Raw genomic sequence first — 12,344 nt, 5'->3', positions numbered from 1 at the left:
TAATTCTCTGGCTTGAGCTTTCTTCAATCAGAGTGGGGGCCCAATGTGTATAAGTAGATGGTATTAAAATTGTAGATGTAAATATTACTATTTTAAAGATGACTTTGCATTGATCCTAGATACTTCACAAAGTGACTTGCAAAAGTAAGAAATTGGCATGATTCAACTGATAATACCAAAGCAACCTCAATCAATAGTGGGGAAGTTGAAATCTCCCACAATCATTATATTGTTACTTTTTTCACCTTTTTTGCTTACGTATCTGCTCCTTTACCTCCCAATTTTGGAGGCCCGTAAATCATCCTCTAGCAAAGTGATTGGCCCTTTTAGTTTCTGAGCTCCACCCTTATCATCTCATTTAAATAACCTTCCAGGACATCTACCTGCTTATTGCAGGAATGAACACCTTGAATAATTTGTATTGTCCTTTTACATCAACCTCTGTTTGTCTGAAGATACTCTATCCAAGAATACTGATGGCCCATCATCCATGACGAATGCAACAGCATCATATTCTCATGTGTTAATCAAAAGTTTATCTATCTTACTTTTGACTATTTTCAAAAGCATATGTTAAGTTTCATTTTTGGAACAATGAGCCATGCAGGGCATGCAAAGGCTTTAAATGCCTTTATCGATAAACTATGAATCAATATTACTGGTACTAAAAAGGCATGATACACATGAAATGTTTCATTTTAGTTTAATGATAACAAATTGTTCTCATAGGAAGTGATTTGATTAATACGCATACAAATACACACAGTTAATTCCATGTCGATCTTAACTCATGTTTTATAGAAAAGAAGATGTATTTTATGTCTAGATGAAATATTGCCACTATAAATGCTATCTACCATAAAACATAAATATTCTGAACTTGAAATATGACTACAACAGGACTGCTTGATGTTAAATTAGCCGTCTTTTTCTCTCAAACATCACCCACTGTGCGACGTATTGACTCACTTCCACTGTTACCCATCACTGCCTTCAAAGTAAAATCGCAAACACTTCCAGCTAGCTTTAACCAAACAGTCTTTAAAAGCTTCTAGAGGAACATTTCTGCATTCATCTTGAGAGGGCCACAGCAGCAGTTCTTCAGCAAAATAATCATCAAAAGGAAGCACTGGTGTTTTACATCTTGTTCTGTATTTGCATAATTTTGTTTCTGAAATTAATATGATAACTCATTATACAGGAAGTGTTTAGACTGTGATGCCTACCACTGTTAATTGGCATGGCAATAAATCCTTTGTTTAATTTCACACAGAAAAAATACATTATTTGGATAATACTTTGGGTGGTTAGGAATGTTGACAGGTGAAAGCTAGAACATTGACAAGAAAAATAGATTAGTTCATATCTTAGGATAACTATTTCAATCCAAAGTAAAGATAGTTAAACTAAATTATTTGTAATAACAGCTTAATTTTATGACATGTTATTTACAGTCTGTTTTCTTTGACACTCAATCTGATACACATTGTTAAATTGTGGCATGACCACATTTTTAGTATATCGATTCATTGGAGTTGTCATTGTCAAGCTAAGCATCCTACAGTGTAGAAACATGATTGCAACATTAGACTGGATTAATATATGTTTCAGAACGTGGTAATATTTTCCTTTCAGCTGCTGCAATTTGGATAAATATATATTGTAACTGCCTACATTTACCACAAGTCAGAAAATATTAGAGTGTATTTCTGACTGTGAATTTATTATCAACTGTGAGTTAATTCACTAGTTAGAAAAAATATTTCAATAATGTTATTATTGATTAATTACTTAATCTTATTATTGATTAATTACATACAGATGTATACTGGTCTCTTTAAATGGGAATCAAGAGGTCAAGATTGAAATGTCCTTAATGGAGGCAGTCTGGAAATTTGGAACCATCACAAGTGCACCAATCTTCTGTGGCTGTGGAATTGATGACTGAACAGTATAGAAAACAATCAAAAGGACAAATTGTACCAGTCATTTCTCATTATCAGCTGTGGCTCAGTGCTAGGTCGCACTCTTGTTCAGATGATTGTGGTTCGGAATCTTTCTGTATGACGCTTGAGAACAAAGTCGAGGCTGGCTCTTCAGTGAGTGTGGAGGTACTGTACTGTTTTTGGAGATGGTGTCTTCTGCATGAGATGTTGCATCAGGGCCATACTAGTCTGCTTAAAAGAGTCGTAGAAGATTCCTTGACAGAAGTTGGTTCCTGTGTCCTGCTCACTGTTGAATTCTCATCTTAAATCCCTCGAACATGGAAATAGTCTGTCATCAGTTGTCACAGGCACCATGTTGTTTGCAGTATTTTGTGTATTTTGGTTGTTTTCCAGATTCCAGCAGTGATTTTATGATATGTAAATTACTTAGGAATGTTCTAACTGTACAGAAATCTATGACCTAACTGAGTAAATAACATTGCAGTGGTTTGTGAGCTCGCAAGGAGTTTTTTTTGTTTATATTGCCTGAAGAGCTCTTGGGTGTGCCTCTGAGTGTGAAACAGCAAGCTAAGCAATCTGTGAACTAACGCGTTACATACTTTTATTACTGGCTGTTACACCACTGGTGTTTATGGCAACAACAAAGGTCCTCCATCTCTGGTTGTGTTCAGGGCTTTCTTCATCATGTCAGTAGCTTCCTCTTGGTTTTCACTCCTGTCAGTCATAAGTCCCAGGTAGAGGCTCAGGAATACCATTGCACTCAGACATAGAAAAATTCTTCATTGCTGCTTCTGGAACAATTTTGTTTTACTAGTTTGGGTTGTTAGCTCTGAGCTGAGCCCCCAGACCCTGGAGGACCAGTGGACCACTTTTAGTCAGTCCTCTACCCCTTGACCTTGACCCAGTTCCAGTTCACTGAGGCAGGAAAGCTTCCAAACCAACAGCAAGGTCATGGTCCTCTTGAAGATGGTTTATTTTACTTAACATAAAAGTCAATTTCTGAATTCATGTTGATTTGCTTCATCTCACATTCTCAATATTTATTGCTTATTTTAAAATAATTATTATTTAAAAATTATTATTATTTCTTTTTATCTTTCTTTTTGTATTTGCACTGTTTGTTGTCTTTTGCTCATTAGTGTGGTCTATTATGATTCTATTATGGCTGTTGGATTTATTTATATGCCTGCAAGAAAATGAATCTCAGAGTTGTACATGGTGACATACGTATACTTTGACAATAAATTTACTTTCAACTTTAAACTTTTAAATAAGGATAACGTGATACACATGCTGCAAAACCACCAGTGAACCTCAACATTTTTTTTTATTTCTTTCAAGCCATGCTCCCTCTCTCTCAAGGTTTATCAATAACCACATAAAAGTGAATAAAGCAAATAGGTCTTGATTTTTGAAAATGAAAAGCATATGGGTAATCATTTAACAACCACAAAAAATGCTGGTGAACGCAGCAGGCCAGGCAGCATCTGTAGGAAGAGGTACAGTCGACGTTTCGGGCCGAGACCCTTCGTCAGGACTAACTGAAGGAAGAGTGAGTAAGGGATTTGAAAGTTGGAGGGGGAGGGGGAGATCCAAAATGATAGGAGAAGACAGGAGGGGGAGGGATAGAGCCAAGAGCTGGATAGGTGATAGGCAAAAGGGATACGAGAGGATCATGGGACAGGAGTCCTAGGGAGAAAGAGAAGGGGGGGGAACCCAGGGGATGGGCAAGGAGTTGTAGTGAGGGGGACAGAGGGAGAAAAAAGATAGAGAAACTAATAATAATAATAATAATAATAACAAATAAATAAATGAGGGATGGGGTACAAAGGGGAGGTGGGACTTTTACGGAAGTTAGAGAAGTCAATGCTCATGCCATCAGTTTGGAGACTACCCAGACGGAATATAGGGTGTTGTTCCTCCAACCTGAGTGTGGCTTCATCTTGACAGTAGAGGAGGCCGTGGATAGACATATCAGAATGGGAATGGGACGTGCAAATAAAATGTGTGGCAACTGGGAGATCCTGCTTTCTCTGGCGAACGGATGCTCTGGTTGGAGGAACAACACCTTATATTCTGTCTGGGTAGCCTCCAACCTGATGGCATGAACATCGACTTCTCTAACTTCCGTTAATGCCCCACCTCCTCTTCACACCCCATCCCTTATTTATTTATTTATTATTTTTTTTCTTTCCCCTTTTCTCTCTTTTTTCTCCCTCTGTCCCTCTCACTATAACTCCTTGCCCATCCTCTGGGTTTCCCCCCCTCCCCCTTTCTTTCTCCCTAGGCCTCCCGTCCTATGATCTTCTCCCTTCTCCAACCTCGTATCCCTTTTGCCAATCAACTTTCCAGCTCTTAGCTCCATCCCTCCCCCCGCCGTCTTCTTCTATCGTTTCGGATCTCCCCCTCCTTCTCCCACTTTCAAATTTCTTACTATCTCTTCTTTCAGTTAGACCTGACGAAGGGTCTCGGCCCGAAACGTTGACTGTACCTCTTCCTATGGATGCTGCCTGGCCTGCTGCGTTCACCAGCATTTTATGTGTGTTGCTTGAATTTCCAGCATCTGCAGATCTCCTCATGTTTGCGTGGGTAATCATTTTATACTTTAAGACCCTGCAAGGCCGAAGTTTCTCAGTCCTAGAAAAGGATCATACTCAGTGGCCACTTTATACCTCTTGAACCTAATAAAGTGACCACTGAGTGTATGTATCCCTGTGGCCGGCTGCTGCTGTAGCCCAGGAGGTTCAACACTTCAGGTGGGAGGTGTAGCCCGCTTCAAGGTTCAACATGTTTTGTGTTCAGGTATGCTCTTCAGCACACCTCTGTTGTAAGGCATGGTTATTTGAGTTACTGTCACCTTCCCATCAACTTGAATTAGTCTGGCCATTCTCCTCTGACCTTTCTGATTAATAGGGCACTTTCCCCCCAGAAATGTGCTCACTGGATAGCTTTTTGGTTTTTTTTGTACCATTCTCTGTAAACTCTAGAGATTGTTGTCTATCCACATCCCAGGAGGTCAGCAGATTCTGAGATACTGAGATGATTGAACCAACAATCATTCCATGGTCAAAGTCACTTAGATTACATTTCTTCCCCATGCTGATGTTTCAGCTGAACAACAACTGAACCTCTTGACCATGTCTGTATGCTTTTATGCATTGAGTTGCTGTCACATGATTGGCTGAGTAGATATTTGCTTTGGTGAGCAACTGAACATGCGCACCTAATAACATGGCCACTGAGTGTAAGTTTGATAGAGTGGGTGTCCTTTGTCTCTGCTCCTGATTTTGCTTAGGCAGCTTGAATTTGGGCCAGCTCCCATACTGTAACTGATATCAGTCACCAGCAACGTGAGTATGGGCCCATCTGATGCACGGGAACGTTTAAGGTGCAGAGGCGAGTGCTCTCTATACAACTACAGCCACCCATAGTCAGTTTACTTTGCATCCAGCCTGACCACTTCCAGTAAACGCTTTTGTGTGTTGTGTAGCACACAAATGCAGTCATAAAGGTGTGCTGCCTTCTTTAATTTCTTAGACAGTTAAGGAGGAGCAGCACGTCACCAAACATTCTAACTAACTTCTGATGTATCCTGACTGGTAGCATCATGGTCTGCTAAGGTAATTCGAATACACAGGAATTCAAGAAACTGAAGAGAGTAGTGGACTCAGACCAAGACCTCATTGGCACGCACCCCCCACCACCCCCACCGCCGTCAAATCCTTCGCAATCCAAGTTAAAGTCGAGTTTATTATCGTGCGCATAACCGCGGGTGCAATGAAAAACTTACTGCAGCATCACATGCACAATATTCAGCAGTATCCGATGCACAATATTCAAAATATAAATTAAACATCAATTGCACAAAGCTAATATGAGAAGGAACACAATTAGAACAAAAAGGCAACATCTATCATGAAAGACTATGGCATCTTCTCACAGCGATCATCAGCAGAGGGGAACAGAAGCGTCATGTCCCATTCCAAGAAATTTTGCTTTTCTTTAACCACTTGCTTCTTGAGACAACCCACACAACCCATATCAGTACCTCATTATAGCAACGCTATGACCACTTTGCACTACAGTGGACTTTTTCCTGTCTAATTGCGTTCTTTCTAGACCACATTTGGAATATTGTGTTTAGTTCTGGTCACCTCAACATAGGAAGAATATTGAAACTTTAGAGATGGTTCAGAGGAAATTCATCAGGATGCTGCCTGATCAGAGAGCACATCTTAATGAGGATAGGTTGAGTCAGCTCGGGCTTTTCTCTTTGGAGTGAAAGAGGATGAGTGGTGTATAAAATGACAAGAGGTATAGAGAGAGTGGAGAGCCGAGGACTTTTTCCCCAGGGTAGAAATGGCTAATACCAGGAGCCATAATTTTAAGGTGATTAGAGGAAAGTATAGGAGGAATGTCAGAGGTAAGTTTTTTTTACACAGAGAGTGATGTGTGTGTGGAATGCCCTGCAAGCGATGGTGGCAGATACATTAGGGACATTGATGAAACTCTTAAATAGGCACATGGGTGATAGAAAAATAGAGGGCTAAGGAGGAGGGAGTGGTTAGATTGATCTTACAGTGGGTTAAAAGGTTGGTTCAATATTATAGGCCAAAGGACATGTACTGTGCTTTAATGCTCAAAGTTCTATAATATTTTTTGTGAATATTTTTTGAGGTATTTAGTGCATGTGATGCTACCGCAAGAAAGTTTTTCTTTGCACCTGTGCATACATGCCCTTGTGAGCATGATAATAAACTCGTTTTTGACTTTGATTATGGAGGATTCTGGAGGTGATTGCTGGGGGGCGGGTGGTGGTTTGGGTGAAGTGATCCAGGGCCAGTGCAGTAGAGCCATAGGGCAGGTTCATCTTGCAAAGTAGGAAGAGCTATGGCATGGGGATCCTTCTCTCCCTTTGACGCTGGCAGACGCGTCTCAAATGAGTAGCTGTTCCAGCCACAACCCCGCTCCATGAGTCAATCCTAACGTGGGCAGGGTTCTTAGTGGAAAAGTTTTTGTCTCTGGTTTCTGCCAAAAATACCGCACCAGCTGATGTTCAGAGAATTTCCGTCTGTTTCTGCACACATATCATTCTTAGTCAGAGGCTAATAACAATCTTAAAATGCTGGACCAGTGTGTAAAACCAAAGCTATTTAATTTTCAAAGCTTTCTGGCCTAAAAGCAATTAAATTGTGACTGCCCTGTTTTTTGACCTTGGCAATTACACTTGGAAAAATCATAAGAAAGAGTGAGTGACCTCAAGCTGACCTAAGTATTGATTGCAAAGCTCAAAAAAAAATGCCTAATAGTCTTAAAGGGGACAGACCTACATTTTAAGCAGAACAATACACTGGGGATGTAAATAGTGCCAAAAGTGCCAAACCAGGCTCCTAGCATTAATACAAACTATTTCATGCAGCAAATGATATTCTTTTTCATTTTAAATGAGAGTAGGGCTTGGTGTGACATGGGCTGATGGCTTATTATGGCCTATTATTCCATAATAGGAGTAAAAAAGTGCACACCATTATGCAGTCTTGCTTTGATAAAATTTTGCAGTCTGTTTTAAAAAAAGAACAATAAATAATTGGACTGTCTGTAACAGCAGCAGTCAAGTGAAGGAGTCTGCAGGCTGTCAACCCCCCTAAGGTAGCCGGGCTAGACAACATCCCAGGCCAAGAACTTGGAGTGTGCACAACAGCTCACTGATGTCTTCACGGACATCTTCAGCACATCACTCATCCAGACTGCTGTCCCCACATGCTTCAAATCAGCCACCATCATCACTGAACCAAAGAATTCTATACCTTCAGAATTGAACAACTACCGCCAGGTGGCACTTACACCAATCATCATGAAGTGCTTCATGTTGATCGGCTGGCAATGGCACATATCAAAATTCCATTTGTGGCATATTAGACACTTACCAATATGCTTACCAAAACAACTGCTCCATGACAGATTTCATAGCATCTATTGTGCACCTGGCCCTGACACACCTAGAAAACAAGGACACTTGTGTCACAATGCTGCTTCTGGATTTCGGTTCGGCATTCAACACTATTGTCACACAGACTTTGGTGAACAAACTCCTGCTCCTCATAAAAGTGTTGGACTTCCAAACTAACAGACCTCAGAGAGTCAGGATGCACAACCATTTCTCCCTCCCCATTCTCCTCAACACGGGTGCCCCCCAGGCTTGCGTGCTGATCACATTGTCGTACACTCTGCTCACACATGACTGCATGGCCAAACATCTGAATAATCACACTGCCAGATTTGCTGATGACACGACAGTGGTTGGACTCATTACCGACTATGATGAGCTGGCCGACAAAGAAGAGGTGGAAAAGCTTGAGGATTGTAGCCAGGCAAAAAGCTCTTCCTCAATGTCAACAAGACGAAGGGGTTCATTATTGACTTCAGGAGAGCTCACACCACTCACACACCTCTTCACATCAGTGGCAACTGTGAGAAGTTTCAAACTCCTGAGACTACACATCTCGCATAATCTATGCTCCCTGAATACAATCAGGAAAGCTAGCTCAATGCTTTTACTTTCTGAAGAAGCTGAAGGGAGCTGGGCTATGCTCATCTATGCTCACATCATTCCACAGATGCATACTAACAAATGGCATCACTGCATAATACGAAACAACAGTGCAGCAGACAGCGAGGCTCTGTGATGGGTAGTCAAAACTGCCCAGTCTATCACTGGTACCAGCCTACCTGCCACTAAGGACATATATACCGAAAGCTGCTGGGAAAAGGCCACTAACATCACAAAGGATCCCACTCACCCTGCTCATGAACCGTTTGTCTCACTCCCATCAGGGAGGAGGCTATATAGCATCCTCACCAGGACCACCAGACTCAAAAACAGTTACTTTCCCCAAAGCAGTAAGGCTGATCAACATCTCCGCACCCCCAACCACCACATCATTATTACTTCCTGTTAGTCACCTTATGTATAGACACTCCCATGCCATGTGTCACTTTATGGACATACAATCAATCTATGTTGCAGCCATATAGGACCCTGGTCAGACCCCACTTGGAGTACTGTGTTCAGTTCTGGTTGCCTCACTACAGGAAGGATGTGGAAACCATAGAAAAGGTGCAGGGGAGATTTACAAGGACTTTGCCTGGAGTGGGGAGCACGCCTTATGAGAATAGGTTGAGTGAACTTGGCCTTTTCTCCTTGGAGCGACGAAGGATGAGAGGTGACCTGATAGAGGTGTATAAGATAATGAGAGGCATTAATTGTGTGGATAGTCAGAGGCTTTTTCCCAGGGCTGAAACGGTTGCCACAAGAGGACACAGGTTTAAGGTGCTGGGGAGTAGGTACAGAGGAGATGTCAGAGGTAAGTTTTTTACTCGGAGAGTGGTGAGTGCGTGGAATGGGCAGCTGGCAACGGTGGTGGAGACGGATATGATAGGGTCTTTTAATAGACTTTTGGATAGGTACAGGGAGCTTAGAAAAATAGAGGGCTATGGGTAAACCTAGTAATTTCGAAGGTAGGGACATGTTCGGCACAACTTTATGGACTGAAGGGCTTGTATTGTGCTGTAGGTTTTCTATGTTTCTATGTATATAAGCAATCTCATGTTTTTATTATTACTGTATTTTTGTACTGCAGAAAAACAATTATTTCATTCTCCTTTTACACTTGTGTATTGGAAATGACATTAAACAGTCTTGAACAATCTTATAAATAGATTTTGTAATAAGTGTATCTTGTACTCAACTCCCTTTCTCTCCTGTACTCTACCATCAAGGTCAGCAGCTTGTACAGATGGAAAGTGAGCTGGGTGTTGCTAATTCCTAAGCAAGAAGAATTAAACTCTACCATCAGTGATTTTTGAATCATAAACAATGTTCCTTCTAATTTTTTTTACAACTGCAGGGACCAACCATTGCTCTGAGCTGGCCGGGTTTTTTACACGGGCGTGAAAACTGTGCAGCACCTCAATAAAACATTTATATAGGAGAAAGTTCCAGCTGTGCAGCAACAAAGGCAATGTGCACAGGAGCATTTCAGTTACTGCGCGGCTGTGCACCCGAGCAGCTTAGAGGGAACAGTGATCATAAATAACTGCAAAGGAACATAGCCAAATAATTGGCTGAAGCGTACATCAAACAAAAATAGCAAAATGTTATGTCAAATCATTATTGCGAACTGTGCAAATACAAGTGTATCCTGTACTTCCCATTGAACCTTTGCTATTTTCTGAATGGTGGAGGTTTGTTACTTGTGAAGTCTGAGACTATTGTTTCTGATGACAATATTTGATAATTTATTCTTTGGACTGTTGGCCGGCTATTATCATTGATGTAATCTACCATTCACAGATCTCTGTCTCTTTTATATTTACACCCCATATAGTATTACATACATTGTTTACTACAAATCCATTTTTCTCTAACTAGTATTGCTGGTGGGGACATTGTTATTGGTAGTTAACAAGCAGGATTTCCTGGTGGCCTACCATTTTAATTCCACTGCCTATTCCCATTTTGACATGTTGTTCCATGCCTCCTCTGCCTCCATAACGAGGCCATTCTCAGGCTGCAAGAGCAATATCCCGTATTCCATCAGGGTAACCTCCAACCTGATGGCATGAACGTTGATTTATCTAACGTCTGGTAATTTCTACCCCTTCCATCTCCTCTCTTTTTCCATTTCCCATTCTGGCTCCCCTTTTATCTCTTCTCTTCTCTCCTCACCTGCCTATCACCTACCTCTGCTGCCTCTCCTCTTTCTCCCCTTCTCCCATGGTCCATTCTCCTCTACTGTCAGATTCCTTCTTCTTCAGTCTTTTACCCTTTTCGCCTGTCACCTTCCATCTTTTCACTTCATCCTCCTCCCCCACCCACCTACCTTCTCCCTCACCTTCCCTCTCACCTGATTTCACCTATCACCTTCTAGCTTGAAGGGTCTCAACTGAAAGTCAGCTCTTTATTTCTCTCCGTAGATGCTGACTGACCTGCTGAGTTCCTCTAGAATTTTGTGTGGGTCTATTTGTAGTCTTTGTCTTATAAAAACATTACACCATGGAATGCGGCAATTAAATATATTTTCAGTGTTTTGAGTATACACAGTACTGTGCTAAAGTCTTAAGCACATATATACAGCTAGGGTGTGTAAGTCTTTTTCGCACATTATTGTAGTAATTTTATGTATTGCACTCTACTGCTGTAGCAGAAAAAACATTCATGACATATATGAGTGATGATTCTGATATGGGTCTCTGTTGTGGACTGAGGGTGGGAAGAGGGCAGGAAGAGGGGAATCATGGTTGGGAAAAATGGAAGGGAGACGGGACGGAGCGGGAAGCACCAGAGAGACATTCTGTAATGATCAATAAACCAATTGCTTAGAATCAAATGACCTTGCCTGGTGTCTCAGGGCTGGGTGTGTCTGCATTCACGCCACCCCTCCCCCTTCTCTACCACCTGTTCTACATCCACCCTTGTCATTCCCAGCATCCTTTGCGCCTGCCAGATTCAGAAACTCGCTCTCTGCTCCACATTGATAAGTACAGTACTGTGCAAAAGTCTTACCTAGCTATAAACACTGTATGGGCCTAAGAATTTTTCACAGTTCTGTATTAGCGCCCAAATACATGCATGAATTGTGAGCATGCAGGCTTAGAGCTTTTAGTGCTAATTGGTACTCACATATCCCAGCAGTGATGCTAATTTGCGTCATTGCCAAGATGAGTCAAGGTGATCCAACTGATGTCCTGTGAGGTAGCTTACGCCGGGGGAAATCAGCATGTAAGCAGGTGACCTCTGTGCTAATCAGAGAGATTGTCAAAGATTTACAGGATTGTTGGTGATTCAGATGATTTTCAGTTCATTCAAGAAAACTGCTTAGTCATTGATTTGAAGATAAATTCTGCTATCTCTGTAGATTGTACTACTCTGTGTGGGCAAGGAAATCAATTGGCACTGATTTGTTTTCCTCTGGTCTGATATTGCTTTGCCTGCAAGTGACTGGAAAATGCATTCCTGAGTGCTATTATTGAATAGCTGGAAGTATGTGTAAACTGAAGTTGTGAAGATTGGAACCATGATAGGAGTAGATTAAGATTAGACATGACAAATAAATGCTAAACTGCTGCTCTGATCAATTGAGACCACTGCTGGATGAGTTGATAGAGGTCTAAGGAATTAAATTGAGGTTGAGGATAATGATGCAGCTGCTGAGAATTGGGAATAAATTTTATCTTGTTGATTGCTACCTTGCATGTGAGGTACTTAATCTTCTGCATCAGTGCTCTTGATGCTTCATTCTTGGCACTGGCCTTGTTTGCAATTTCCTTCCACTGGTGCTCATTAATGGAACTGGAGGGCTTCCAGATCTCCTGTATTCAGAAAATGACTTGCTGATA

This window comes from Mobula birostris, chromosome 3 (genome assembly GCF_030028105.1).
Source record: "Mobula birostris isolate sMobBir1 chromosome 3, sMobBir1.hap1, whole genome shotgun sequence".
Classification (NCBI taxonomy): domain Eukaryota; kingdom Metazoa; phylum Chordata; class Chondrichthyes; order Myliobatiformes; family Myliobatidae; genus Mobula; species Mobula birostris.
This window is presented reverse-complemented; position numbering follows the sequence as displayed.